The sequence below is a fragment of the Canis lupus genome, chromosome 10, assembly GCF_011100685.1.
Source record: "Canis lupus familiaris isolate Mischka breed German Shepherd chromosome 10, alternate assembly UU_Cfam_GSD_1.0, whole genome shotgun sequence".
Taxonomy (NCBI): domain Eukaryota; kingdom Metazoa; phylum Chordata; class Mammalia; order Carnivora; family Canidae; genus Canis; species Canis lupus.
Window position 1 is genome coordinate 21,198,048 of NC_049231.1, and position 15,360 is coordinate 21,213,407.

A 15,360-nucleotide genomic window follows, 5' to 3' on the forward strand; every position below is an offset into this window, starting at 1 on the left:
TTTTGTGCATTAAAAAACGGTGGGTTGTTTGTTCTCTTACGTTGGGTGTTGGGAATTCTTTGTATATTCTGGATGCAAGTCCCTTATCAGGTATATGCTTTGAAATTATTTTCTCCCAGTCTGGCTTGTCTCTTTATTCTCTTGACAGCATCTTTCAAAGAGCAAAAAAAGGCTTTAATTTTTATAAAGCCCAAAGACCAATGTGTCCCTTTATGGATCATGCTTTGGGTGTCGTAGCCAAGAAATTGGTGTCAAGACCGCAACATTCTTTTAAAGTTTTTATAGTTTTAGGCTTTCCATTTAGGCCTATGGCCCAATTTTAAGTTAATTTTTGTATACGGGGCCAGATAGACATTTAAATTTGCTCTTCAGGATTTTTTTGTTTTGTTTTGTTTTGTTTTTGCAGATAAATATTCAAATGTTCTAATGCCACCTGTTAAAAGGACTATCATATGACCATTTCTCCACTAAATCAACTTTACACTTTGTCAAAAATAAGTTGCCTCTCTATGCATGTGTCTCTATCTCGTTCCATCGACCCACTTCTCTTCACATGAGTATTACACGCTCTTGATTACAGTAGCTGTATATTAAGTCTTAAAATGATATAGTATGGATTTTCCACTTCTGTTCTTATTTATAAAGGTTCTATACACTTCCATGTGAGTGTGAGAGTCTGTCAGTCTCTCCAAGAAGCATGCATGAGTGGTGTGGCATTAAATCTACACATCGATTTTGGGGGAAAGCAACATTTTCACAATATTGAGTCTAGCTCGCAAACACAGTCTACGTCTCCATTTATGAAGATCTGTAATTTCTTTTGGCAATATTATGTGATTTTCAGGGTCTTTCATATCTTTTGTCAGGTGTACTCTTAAATATGTCATACTTTTTGATACTATTATAAATGAATTTTAAAGTCTTCATTTCTGATTTTGTGTCACTAGTATATAGAAATACAAATGATTTACGGATACTGATCTTGTTTCTGCAAGCTCATTAAACTCTTTATTGTAAATTCGTTGGATTTTCCACATGGAAGATCATGTTGTCTCTGAATACACGCAGTTTTACTTCTTTTTTTCCAATCTAGATATCTTTTATTTATTTTTCCTGCCTGATTTGCCAGGAAGAACCTCCAGTTCAGGCTGAATAAAAGTGACGACAGCAGACGTCATGTCTCATTGCTGATCTTAGGGGAAGAAAATTCAGTCTTCCATCATTAATATGATGTTAGTTGTAGCTTTTTTTTAGATGTCTTTTCTCAGATGGAGAAAGTTCCCTTCTATTTCCAGTTTACTGAATTTTTGATCAAGAATGGATACAGATTTTTTTCCTGCATCAATTAAGGTGATCATATGTTTATTTTTTCAAGCATGTTAATGTGGTGAATTACACCGATTAGTTTTCTAATATTAAACCAATTTTGCAATGCTTAGATAAAAGCTCACTTGGTCATGCTGTGTTGTCCTTTTCATATGTTGTTAGTTGGGAAACACATCCCTTCTTTAATATTCTGAGAGTTTGTGGAGAATTCCCAAAATTCACTCATAGAATTCATGAGTGAAGGCATCTGGACCTGGAGTTTTGTTTGTGCAATGTCAGTTTCTTTAATAGATATAGGGAGGGGCAGCACAGGTGGCTCAGTGGTTCAGCGCCGCCTTCAGCCCAGGGCATGATCCTGGAGACCCAGGATCAAGTCCCACGTCAGACTCCCTGCATGGAGCCTGCTTCTCCCTCTGCCTGTGTCTCTGCCTCTCTTTCTGTCTCTGTGTCTCTCATGAATAAAGAAATAAAATCTAAAAAAAAAAAAAAAAGATATAGGGGTATTCAGGCTATCTATTTCCTTTTTTTTTTTTCTATTTACTTTTGAGTGAGCTTTGGAAATTCATCTCTTCCCAAGAATTTGGCTGTTTAAGCTGTCCAATTTATAGGCATAACATTGTTCATAATATTCTCTGATTATCTTCTTACTATCTATAAAGTCTGTAGTGACTTTTCTCGTTTCTAATTTTAGTAATTAGGATCTTTTTTATTTTTCCTTATTAGTTTAATTGGAGTTTTATCAGTTTTATTAAGCTTCCTGAACAGACAGGCTTTGGTTTCATTTTCCCCTTTATTATTTTTCTCTCTCTATTTCACCAATTTTAGCTTTGCTCTTCATTATTTCTTTTGCTTACTTTGGGTTAAATTTGCTCTTTTTCTATTAAGGTAGAACTGAGGTCACGGATTTGAGATTTTGAGATCCTTCTTCTTTTCTAATATAGGCATTTAATATATCTAAGGTGAAGCTAATCTCTGCTTTAGCATCATCTCACAAATTCTGATATGTTGTGTTTTCATCATTCAGTTTAAAATACTTTCTAATTTCACTTTTGATTCCTTCTTTGACTCATGGGAGTATAATATAATTTGTTTAGTTCCCAAATATTTGAGGATTGCCCAAATATCTTTATATTACTGATTTCAATTATGGTAAGAGAACATAATTTGTGTAACCTGAATCCTTTTAAATTTCATGAGCCAGAATATACCATATCTTGGTAATATGCTCTATCCTTGTGCACTTCAGAAGAGTGTTTATTCTGCTGTTGTTGAGTGTAACATTCTATGAATTGTAATTAGGACAAGTTGGCTAATAATATGGCTCAGATCTTCTATATCCTTGATGATTTTCTGCCTCTTGTTCTATCAGTAATTGAGAGAAGAGTGTTGAAATCTCTCTCCATAATTGTGATTTAGTTCCCTCTTCAGCTTATCAGCTTTTGCTTCACGTATTCTGAAGCTCTAAATATTTAAGATTGTTATATCCTCTTGGGGCACCTAGGTGACTCAGTTGGTTATGTGTCTAACTTCGGCTCAGGTCATGATCTCAGGGTCCTGGGATCAAGCCTTGAGGCAGGATCCCCATTCAGTGGGGAGACTGCTTGTCTCTCTCTCTCTGCCCCTCTGTCTTTATGCTCTGTTTCTCTCTCTCCAATAAAATAAATAAAATCTTTTAAAAAATTGCTATGTTCTCTTGGTTAACTGACACCTTTATAATTATGAAATTGCTTTATCTCTGGTAATATTCTGTCCTCTGAAATTTACTTTGATGTATAGCTAGTCCAGCATTGTTTGGATTACCATTGTAGTGGTAAGTCTTTTCTTTTGTTAAAGATGTTATTTATTTATTCATGAGAGACACACACACACAGAGGCAGAGACATAGGCAGAGGGAGAAGCAGGCTCCCCATAGGGAACCCAATATGGGACTTGATCCCATGATCATGCCCTGAGCCAAAGGCAGACACTCTACTGATGAGCCATCTAGGCATCCCTGTGTCTATATATTTAAGGTTCATTTCTTGTATGTAATATTATAGTTGGACCTTGATTTTTTTTTTTAGAGTTTATGTATTTATTTAAGTAATCTCTACACTCAATGTGGGGCTTGAACTCATGACCCCAGTATCAAGAGTCGCATGCTTTTCTGACTGAGCCAACCAGGCGCCCCAGACCTTGATTATTTTATGCAATCTTGTAATCTCTGATCTCCCATTGGGGTGCTTAGATAATTTACATTTAATGTGATTATTGATATATTAGGTCTCTTTGTTTTGTGATAGTTTTATTGTTGTTGTTGTTGGTCTCATCTGTTCCTTGTTTTTTTTCTTTTACTGCCTTATTTTGGATTGAGTACTTTTTATTTTTCCATTTTACCTCCTTAGTTATGTTTCTTTGTTAAATTATTTTAGTGATTGCTTTAGGGTTTATCCTACAGTCTTGAACTTATCAGAGTCTACTTTCAAGTGATATTATGTCACTTCACCTCGTATAGTGTAAAAACCTTATAATAGCATTTCCATTTCCCCCTTCTGACCTTTATCCTATTGCCATACATTTTACTTATTTTATAAATATATGTGAACAATCAATCATTTCTTTAAAAATTGAGGTGAAATTCACATAGCAAAATTAATTATTTTAAAGTGATTAATCCAGTGGCATTTAGCACATTCACAAAGTTGTGTAACCACCACCTCTACTGATGTTCAAAAACATTTCCATCCTTCCAAAATAAAGCCCCACACTCATTAAGAAGTTACACCCCATTCCCCCTGGACTCTCGACAACCACTCATCTTCATTCAGTTTCTACGGACTTACCTATTCTGGGTATTTTGTGTAATTGGAATCATTTAATAGGTGACCTTTGTGTCTGATTTCTTTCACTTAGCATAATGTTGTCAAGGTTCATCCATACTGTAGCATGCATCAGTGCTTTGTTCCTTTTTATGATTGAGTAGCATTCTATTGTATGGATGGACCCCAATTTGTTTATCCACTCATCCATTGATGGACATTTGGGTCATTTTTACCCTTTAGCTGCTGTGAATATTGTTGCTATGAGCACTGGTGTGTAAGGATTTAAAGACTTGTTTTCAATTTTTTGGAAGAAATGCTGGTTTCTATGGTCATTCTATGTTTAACTTTATGAGGAACAGCCAAATTGTTTTCCACAGCAGCTGAACCATTTTATATTTTTACTGACTAAGTCTGAGGATTCCAGTTTCTCTACCACCTTGCCTATGCTTATTTCCTTTGTTTGAAACAATGTTTGACACTATGTTTTACATAGTCCTGTCAAAACATATAAAATGGTATTTCACCGTGATGTTTGTATTTTTCTCTCACAGCTAATGATATTGAGCATCTCTTTATGTGCTTGTTGGCCATGTGTATATTCTTTGGAGAAGTCCTTTGCCCACTTTAAAATTGGATTCTTTTTGGTGTTGTCAGAGTCTTTTATATCTTCTGGAAGCTACACCCTTATGAGATATTTGATTTATAAATATTTTCTCCCACTCTGTAGGTTGCCTTTTCACTGTCTTGGTAATGTCTTTTAATACACAGAAGTTTTTAATTTTGATGAAGTTTTACTTATTTGTTCATCATGCTTTTGGTGTCATATCTAAGAATCCATTGCCAAATCCAAGGCCATGAAGATTAATTCATATGTTATCTTTTAAGAGTTTATAGTAGGGGAGCCTGGGCAGCTCAGTCGGTTAAGCATCTGCCTTTGGCTCAAGTCATGATCCCGGGGTCCTGGCAATGAGCCCCACATCGGACTACCTGCTTCTCCCTCTCTCCCACATTTGTGCTCTCTCAGTCTCTGTCTCTTTCTCAAATAAATAAATAAAATCTTTAAAAAAAAAGAGTTTATAGTAGCTATGATACTTAGGTTGTTGTTGGTCTACTTCAAGTTAATTTTTGTATATGGTGTGAGGTAGGGGCGCAACTTCATTCTTTTGCTTGTGGATATGCAGTTGTCTCAGCACTTGTTAAAGAGAGACTTCTTTCCCTCATTGAATGATATTGGCAACCTTGTTGAAAATCAATTGGCCATAGACATATAGGTTTATTTCTGGATTCTTAAATTTGTTCCACTGGTCAAGATGTCTATCCTCACGCCTGCACTATACTCTTTTGATTACTTTAGCTTTATAGTATATTATGGAGTTGAGAAATGTGAGTCTTCCAACTTTGTTCTTCCTTTTCAAATTGCCTTGGCTATTTGGGATCCCTTGCAATTTCATATGAAACAGAGGGTTGCCTTTTCTATTTCTGTGAAAAAGGCTATTGGAATTTGGATAGGTGTTGTACTTAGTCTGTAGATTACTTTGAATAGTATTTCCATTTTAACAACAGTAAGACTTCCAACCCATGAACATGGAATATTGTTCCATTTATTTAGATCTTTTCAATTGTTTTTTGAAGCGATTTAAATTTTAGAAAATGTTATATATTTACCCATATAGGTACCACTTACAATGTTCTTAATATCTTTGTATAGATCTGTATTTCCAGCTGGCATCATTTTTCCTCTGCAAGGACTGTAACATTTCTTTTTTCTTTCTTTTTTTTTTTTTTAAAGATTTTATTTATTCATGAAAGACACACAGAGAGAGGCAGAGACACAGGCAAAGGGAGAAGCAGGCTCCCTGTGGGAAGCCCAATGTGGGACTCAATCCCAGGACCCCAGGATAACACCCTGAGCCGAAGGCAGACATTCAACCACTGAGCCACCCAGGAGCCCCAGGGCTCTAACATTTCTTGTAGTGCAAGTGTGCTGCTGATGAATTTTTTCCTGCTTCTGTGTGTTTGAAAAAATGTCATTACTCACTTTTCCTTTTCAAAGATATTTTACTGTGTATATATTTGCTGGAATTATATTTTAAATGATACCCTTCTTTTAAAGATAGGTACAGATGACAGTTTTTCTTCTGGTACTTTAAAAAATATCGTTGCTTTACTTGCATTGCTTTTGACAAGAAATCTGCTGTCATTCTCATTTTCTTCCTTTGTGGAATGTCTTTCTCCATGGCTACTTTTAAGATTTCCTCTTTATCACTGTTTTTGAGCAGTTCAATTATGATGTGCCTTCATGTAATTTTCCTCATGCTTCTCATGCTTGCAGTTTGTTGAACCCTTGGATCTGTGGGTTGTAGCTTTCATCATTTTGGAAAAATCTGATCATTACTTCTTCAAATCTCTTTTTTTCTGTTCCCTGCCTCCTCTCCTTCAGGGACTCCAATTACACATATATTAGGCTGATTGAAGTTGACCCGCAGCTCACTGGAACTCTTTTCTTTGGGGGGGATTCTTTTTCCTCTGTGTGTTTCATTATGGATAGTTTCCAACAGTATGTCTTCAAGTTCACCAATCTTTTTTTTTTCATAATGCTAATTTTCTGTTATTCTGTCTGCTATGTTTTCTATCTTGTGCATTGTAGTTTTCAACAAAGTTTGATTTGGGTCTTTTTTATCCCCCATATCTCTACTTTATCATTTGGACTTGTGGAATACAGTCAGGATGTCTTGCTCTGCGAATTCTTTGGATTGTTCCTGGTGGAAGTAACACAAAACTGTTATTCATCTTGGTCAGAAGCAGAAGGACTCTCTTTTTAACCCAAGTATTGGCAACCTCCTTCTCACTGGGTGCGTGAGCCCATGGACAAAAGGAAATGCCAGTCTTCTTCTGAAAACAAGTCCTCCCCACAGCCTCCCAAGGTGGGCGTGGTGTGGTTTCAGCAGAAACAGAGATTGAAATGTGATTTGACCCATGTTATTGGGTACCTGGGCTTGTCAGGGCAGCATGTATTACCTGGACAGAGCCAAGCCAGCCAGAAACAGCCTCCTGGTAGGTGTGTTCAGACGCTTTGTTCCTGCAGACAGAAGAGCCAAGTGTTCATTGTCTTAGCACTGAGAGGACCTAGACCCTTTGGATACAGTTCAGGTTGGTGTTCAGAGGGCATTTCCCCCTAAGTTGGATAAGCAGACTGGTGACCCAGCAAGACAGCTCTGAGGTATGACAGGCCAGAATGAAGGGTGAGAAGCAATCTACCCAAGTGGGGACAAAATAAAATAAGAGCCAGCTGAGATGCTTCTTGCAATTCAGGCTACATCAAGATGAGCCTAGAAGCATGGTAACAATGACCACAGTCATCACCACCCTGGTTCTCAAGAGCCACAATATTTGGGGCATTGCTTGTTGGTTATCTCCTTTGGCTCACTCAGTGACTGGTGGGGCCAACTTTATTCATCCCCATTTGGGGTTGGTGATCATTGAGCCTAGTGTGTGTCCAGGGAGGTGGCACTGTCCCTTACCATGTCCACGCATGGCCTGATGGGGTAACTCTGCCCCTGGAATAGGGAGCGAAAGGTGACATAAACCATATCCTGTCTCTGAACAGGGTCCCTGCCTGTGAAATAAGATGATAAACAAGATGGTATTGCCAGGAAGGCCTGAGCACTGAGTCTCTGGGGTCCCGTGTGATTCTAGGACTGTAATCAATCATTAGCGACATTGAGAACCCCTGGCTCCCTAGCCAGTGGCAGTGCCAACAAGTGTGTGCATGTGTTCATTTATGTATGTGCATGTGAGCCTGCATGTGTGCATGTGGCAGTGAGGACTCCCAGAGGTCTGAGTCCAAGTGCGAGACTGGGGCTACTGAATCGTTCTAGCCCACAACTCTCACAAGAATGTGACAGCTGGGGTTAAGCTGGGGGTTAATCTGGCTTTGATGCTGACCCACTGAGCATCCAGGGGACTAGGGTCAGGACCACCCACTCTGGCCCTGGGTGAAACACCATGTATGAATCTAGACCACTAACCTGACTCAGAGCCCCTTGGAGGCCGAAGGGAGGGGGCCGGGGCTGCCCTGGAGCTGGGGAGAACTTGCCCCTGCAGCTTCCTATTGGGACTCTTGGTTCTGAGTCAGGTTAAGTCCTTGTGCTATTCGCTTGGTGGATGTTTACTGGGCAACCACCACGTGCCAGTGCTGTTTGGGGCACAGGGGATGCAGTGTTGAGCAGAGAGGTCGAAATCCCTGCCCTTGAGAACCAGACAATGCATGAGATCGGCCCGGCAGGAGACAAGTAGGAGGCAGGGAAAGGAGGAAAGGGCAGAGCTGCAGAGAGAGGAGGCAGGAGGCTGCAGGTGCAATGTCACTGAGGAAGTGACATTTCAGTGAAGACCACAAGGAGGTAAGGGAACGAGCCGGCAGAGATCTGACAGGAAAGTGTTTAGGCAAAGAGAATGTCATATGCAAAGGCCCTGGGGCAGGACACAGTCTCACTTGCTTAAGGAGCATCTAGGAGTCCGTGGGGCAATGGGTGCAGGAAGGGAAGCCCGAGCAGGTGACCCCGTCAGCCCCGGGAATGCTGGGCGGCGTTGTGAGCTTTTGGAGGGCTGTTGGCAGAAAAAGAACAAGAGGAAGCAATTGTAACAACCTCAAACAACCTCAAAAAACACAATGGTTCACGGTGGCTTAGGCTAGGCAGTGATGGGAGGTGGCCGACTCTGGGACATACAATGTAAAACCAGAGGATGTGCTGACGGGGGTGGGGTCTGAGGAAGAGGGGGGCCCAGAAAGGTCATAAAGATCATAAAGATTTTGGTCTGAGCAACTGGAAGGCTGTCCTTTTGTGGTTTGGGAAGACCGGCGGGAGCAGACCCGAGGCGGGGGTCAGGAGCTGTGGCCCATGTTGCCTGCGAGGGGGAGCTGCACCCAGGGCCTGGGGCCCCGGTGTGTTGCTGGGCGATGTGGGGGCAGCGGAGAAACATCACAGTGTTCCAGCTTCCACTCTGGGTACGGAGCAGAGGTGGGGGAAGAGAAAGCGAGTCGCCGGGAGCCACGCCCGCCCAGGGAGGTCCAAGTGCTGACCCCACAATGAGGGACCCGGGGTCCTTGGTGGCCTTTGGAGCCATTGGGGGGGAGTGCTGGCAAGGCTCACGGGACCAGAGGGACAATTGGAGACTCTTTTGAGGGGCTTTGCTTTCGGGAAGAGCAGAGAAATGATTTTCTGCTTGATGTTGGATGGAGTCCACAGAGGGATTCTTAGGATGGGAGGAACCCCAGTGCGGGCTGCTGGGGGGGAAGGGGCACAGCCTGGGGGGAAGGGGCACAGCTGGGGGGAAGGGGGCACCACTTGGGAGGGGGCTGATGGCTGTTTCCTGGCTCTTGCTGCTTCCAGGGCTGGAGGAAGGCCAGGCTGGGCTTCGGGTGGGTGAGAGTGCCCAGGGGGCGGCCCAGGAGCCGAGGGCATCAGGTGGCCACAGCCGTCCCTGCCTGTAGCAGCCAGCAGCGTGGGGAGCGCCTCGTCCAGGTGAGCTGCAGCCACGGAGGGGGATTCAACCCACAGGATCCCATGGCCTGGGGGCCGGGGGAGCTCCATGAACAGACAACGCTGAGTCCCGTATGGCCAGAGCAGCGGGCGAGAGGCCGCGGAAGGTCCCGGGTGGGCTGGAGGGCTGGGGATGCTGGGGGCTTCGGGGCACTGGACAGGGCGGGCGGAAGGCCGAGCGAGCGCCAGCGGAGCGGCCTCTGCCTCCGTGTCCTTGTCTGGGGCGTGGAGACCAGAGCAGGGCCTGGGGTCATGAGCTCGGGTCACCGCCTCCCGAGTGCCAAGAAGGGGGGGGAGCGCTGCCGGGAGCACGGCCTGTGGAGCCAGAGGCTGGAGGGGGGAGGGCGCGGGAGGGCGCGGGAGGCCGGGGCTGCGCCGGGGCTGCGGGCTGCCCTCCTCCCGCCGGGCCATCCCCCAGAGGGCAGTGCAGGATCACCTCTCGGCCACACGCAGTCTCCCCGCAGCCGGGAAGCGGCTCTCTCTGGAATCCTTGCAAACGGGCCAACCTGCCAGGGTCGGATGTTCCTCCCTCCTCGGCCATGGGCCCGGGCGTGTCCTCCGGGCTCTGTGCGCTATGTCACGGCGCCTTCCCCAGGGCGCCCGGCGCAGTGACTGTGGCCCCCCCACTTCATGCAGAAGGAAGCCAAAGCCAGAGAGGTCAGGGCCCGCCCTGCCGAGGACCGTGTGTCGGGGCTGCAGGGCGCCGGTGGTGGGTCATCACGGGAAGGGTCCCCGACCCCATGTATGGCCACCTGGTAACTTCTCTGGGTCCACAGAGCGGGGACCGGTCTGGCTGCACAGGCCTGGCACCCACTGCACACTCAGCGCTGCTCACCATGGTCGGGATTCAGACCCAGGGCTGTCGGTGTTTCCAGGAGGAAAGGCCGGAAGAGGGGAGAGCCCCCCGACCCGGGGCACCTGCACAGCACACCGGCTGTCTCGTCTCCCTGCATCCCAGCTCTCGGACCTGCCCCCTTGCCCTGAGGCTGCAGCCCCCACAAGTGGGCGGGTGGCCCGGCAGCTGTGGGTCACCCCCTCCACCACACAACTCCCCACTGGGCCCACACCCTGCACCCTGCACCCCGCAGGGAGGCCCAGCGCACCAGCCTGGTGGGGAGGGCAGGCAGAGGTAGGGACTTGTCCGAAGACAAGACGCAGAAGCGAAGAGAGGGGGACAAGGGAGGAGCAGGAGGGAGGGTGGGGAAGCAGAGGCCGCAGGAGCTCGGCCAGCGGATGGTAACTCCTGGGAACAGACTGCAGCTGGAAGGCCTCAGAGAAAACCCTATCTGTTAGGACTCTGGGAACAAAGGCTCCACGTAAACATCTCCCGAGGTGTGGAATCTCCGGGTGACTCAAGGACCTCACATCCAGACACCAGAGTTGTGAAACCCGAATGCCTGAGCAGGCTGGTTAGCCGGCTCCGGGGCTGATGACAGCGGGAGGCTGCCTTAGGAGCATGAGTCATCGGCAGCGGCACCCAGGAGAATACCCAGGTCACCCCAATTACAGCATTATCGATCGCTGCCATCGCTCCGTAACCCAACCCAATGAAACTGGAGAAAATGCCAGCTGGGCCGGGCCGGGCGGGAGGAAGCCAGCCCTTGGCGAAGCCTGCCTTCCTGGCAGCAGCCTGTGTGGCCGGGCCAAGCCACAGCCTTGTGTGGTCGACGTGTGCGGAGGGACCGGCCCCATTTCGCAGATGTGGGGACCAAGGCCCACCAGGCAGGGCTGGTGCTGCAGCTCAAGCCCGGGGCAGAGAACCCGGATGGGGAGAGGCTACTCTGAGGAGGTGGCAGGGCCTGGGGGCTGAGGGGAAGGGGAGGCATCGGGGAGTGTGGGCCGCCGCCCAGGCCACTGGCCTGGTTTCCGCTCCCCGAGCATCTGTGCTGCGCCGGCACGTGCTCTCTCTTGGCCTCGACCAAGTAGGTGCCCTCGGCCCCGTTTTCCAGAATAAGCCTCCGAGAGCTCATCTCTTGCTCAGGGGTCACTCGGGGGATGTGCGCTGCCCTGGGTTACACAGGCCCTGCCAACTCCAAGGCCACCCTGTTTCCATGGCGACTCGTCTTTCTGTCAGCGGCTGAAAGCGAGCGGACTAAGTGCGTGTGCACATGAGCACGCACTCGCAGCTGTGCCCGCCAGCAGAGACGTGCGCCGTGTGGCACCGCGGGGCGTTCGCACCACCCCCGGCCTGGGCAGAGCGGGGAGGCAGCTACCGCTGGCCCACCCACGAGCCCGTACCTCACCATGCTCTTAATCAGTAAGATATGTTTCTGGAATAAAAACCACATCAGCATTTTTATTTTCAAGTTCAGACAAGGTTTTTTTTTTTTTTTTTTTTTTCTTCCCAATTTTCCCTTCACATGGGTGAGGCTAATCCTCTCGCCTTGACTGACAGGTCTTTAGACTCAGCTGTACATGGAAAGAAGCAGAGAACCAATGACAACAGCACAGGGGAGGCTTCTCTTCCTCGAGTTTTTCAGATTTCAGTAAGTCCACAACCCGTAATTACTGATGCAAAATGTTTAAAAAGTGATATGAGACCTATGGCTGGGCCGTCCTGGCAAACACCAGGAGGGAGAGTGTTGCAGGACGGCTCTTGCCCTCGCCTTGTTTATCATACAGGTTCTTACCTTTCTTCCTGGGGATCTGCCCTAGAGGGTGGGATGGTCCCCTGTAGACACCCCAGCCTGGCCTGGAGCGGGCGGGGGCAGAGCTCTGAGGGAAGGGGAGTGAGGGGCCTCCAGGGAAGGCCCAGGTATGAGCCAGAGCTCTCAGGAAAACCACTTAAATCCAGGACAATGAAGAGCAGGAAAAAGCCTCTGTGTTGGGAGTGGGGAGGCTTCTCCATAGCTACAGAGTAAATAGTAGAACTTCCCCTTCTCTTTCTTAGAGTTTTCCAGAGCACAGTCAGACCAGACCTCTGCTTCCTGCATCCAACAGACCTTGATTTAATAAGAGGGGAGTGGGAGTCGGGGGCAAATTCAGTGCCGTAAGTGTTGGGTGTGTGTTTGGGAAGGTCTCCAAGAAGTAACGTTTAAAGCCGAGCCCCCAAAGGCTGAGAGAGAAGTAGACCCGTGAGGAAGGGGGAGAGGCGGTTACAGGGAGAGCAAGGAGCAAGGCTCATTCCCAGGTGAGACTCTGAGGGGTCCTTCTGGCATTCTTGACAGGGTAAGTCCTCACTGTGGGACCTAGTCCAGGCACTGCTGGACATTTGACACCCGGGGTCCCTGCCCACTAAATGTCAGTGATGGGGACATATTTGGGGGGGGGGGGGCGGGACTGTGACAAGTCACACTTCTACACATTCCTAAATGCCCCCTGGTGGGGGCAGGGGGTACTGCCGCCAGGGGAGGACAGGTAGAAATGAGGTGTGCGGGCACTCCAGTGTGGGGTGGGGGGGCACGGAGTGGAGAGGGATGGGCGTTTTAGATGATGCTGTCAGGGGCGGGTGACTCGACTGTCACATGGCGGCAATCAGCCCCTGAAGAAGGTAGGGGAAGGACATGACGAGTCTGTGCTCTAGAAGGGTCACTGGCTGCCAGGTTAGGCATGCTTCTGAGGGCATTAAGATTGAAGATGTAGAGGCCTAGGATTTTCTTGGTGCGAAGACGAATCATAGATTCAATTTCTTTAATAGATAACAGGGCTATTTGGATTTTCTATTTCTTTTTGCAACCGTTCGTGTCAATTCGTGTCTTTCATAGAAATGGCTCACGTTTTAAAAAAAATTTTTTTGGCATCAAGTTGTTCATATTCCCCTCATTTTCCTTTTGGTGTCTGTAGGATTTGTAGTGATGTCCCATCCTTCATTCCTGATAATTTGTGGGGTTATTTTTTTCTCTTGAGCAGTCTCACTGGGGATTCATCAACATTGTTGATCTTTTCAAAGAACCAGGTGCTTTTGATCTTATTGGTTTTCTCTACTATTTCCTGATTTTCTATTTCATTGGCTCCTGCTTTTATCGGTACTGCTTATGTTAGTTACCATGTCATGTGCTCTTCCTCTCCTAGCTTGTGGTGGAACCTTAGATCATTGATTTTTAAGTTGCTCTTCTAAGAAAGTATTTTAAAGCTCTATGTTTCCCTTAAACATCACTTTACCTGCATTTCAAGAGTTTTCATACATTGTTTTCCTTATCACTCAGATAAATCTTTTAACTTTTGTGATTTCCTTTTTGAACCACAGGTTGTTTAGAAGTGTGCTTCTTAACTTCCAAATATTCAGATATTTTCCAGATATCTTTTTGTTACAGATTTTAATTCCGTGATGGCCAGTGCTTAATTCGGTCTATGAGAGCATACAAAATTTGTGTGATTTCAAGCATAAAGATGCTGCATGAAAATAAAAGGAAATGCAGGAATAAAAGTAAGAATAATTTTTCCAAGCATTTTTAAAAACAAGTACATTCATTTTTAAAATGGATTAAGGTTGGGGGGCACATTTTTCTATATCTTAGTTCTACTGAAATCATTGAAAGGAGTAATATAATATTTTATTTATTTATTTTTGCTATTTATTTATTTATTTATTTATTTTTAAAGAATTTATTTATTTATTCATGAGAGACACACAGAGAAAAGAGAGGCAGAGACATAGACAGAGAGAGAAGCAGGCTCCATGCAGGGCCAAAGGCAGACACTTAAGCACTGAGCCACCCAGACATCCCTAATATAATATTTTAAATAGCTTTGTTATTTATGGCAAATTATATTATATCCAACTATAAAGACCTAAGATGAAAAACTTAGGTATCAACTTGAAAAGCTGGTATAATTTTTTTTCAAAGATCTTTTAGGGAGATGTGAACAAAAAGTTTGAAGACAATTGGGCTAAATAGTGAATAAAAGAGAACCTGTAATTGGAGGGTTTTTTCTTTTTTCTTTTTTTAAAAATTTTTTTTGTTTTTTTTCTTTAAAATGGGTGCCACTTCAACCCCCTGGAAGCACCTGTGCGTGGGGGTGGGGCCAGCCTGGAAAGGCAGGTGGGTGCCCGGAGCACAGGTGTGTGAAAGGCATGTGCGCTGCGGTGGCCATTTCGATATCGCGGTGCCCTGATGTTTTCCGGAGGCGTCAGGCTCACCTCCCTCCCCCAGCACCTATTCTGAGTGAGTCCCACTCACGAATCAGTCTAGGCTGTGGCGGCATAACCCAGGGGAGTACTTGAAGGGGCCGATTAAGGTGGACCCAAGTCCTTGGAAGACTTCCTGGAGGAGGGGAGCATTATGGGGGGAGTGAGAAGGAAAGAGAAGGATTTAGAACAGGGAGAGGAAGGACTGGCACCCACCCTGTGGAAGGAAGCGGGGTGGGGTTGGAGCCGATCCCAAGCCCAGCCCTGGCTCTGCCTTCTGCTGCAGGGGCACCTTCTCTTTGGGTTCTACGCGCCCCCCTCCGTGGGGGCCCCAGCACACAGCCGCCGTTGCTGAGCATCGTGGACGAGCTGGGCCGCTCCCATAAACCAGAAGGTTACTCCTCATCCCAATTCTTGCCTGAGGGAGAAGAGGTAGAGGCTGGCGCTCAGGCTCCGCCGCGTGCCACCCACGGGAGTGGGATGGGACCGGAGTTTGCAGCTCTCCGCTCCGCCAGGCTCGACCAGCACGTCTGCAGCCTCCAGGGTGAGACTCTACTGCTGCACACCCCCCCCACCCCCCGGCCCAGGCCACAGCCCGAGCTCCTCAGGCAAGGGGGGAGGTCTC

At 46.4% G+C, this 15,360-nt stretch overlaps 1 long non-coding RNA gene across 1 annotated transcript; it reads right to left on the minus strand.

The window, feature by feature from the left end:
• Positions 1-6,757: 6,757 nt before the first annotated feature.
• On the minus strand, positions 6,758-8,758 carry LOC102152393. Its single transcript, XR_005365161.1, has 3 exons — positions 8,620-8,758; positions 7,146-7,206; positions 6,758-6,886 (listed from the first exon to the last, which is right to left on the minus strand). It is a non-coding gene; the product is annotated as an uncharacterized LOC102152393 (long non-coding RNA).
• Positions 8,759-15,360: the final 6,602 nt, after the last annotated feature.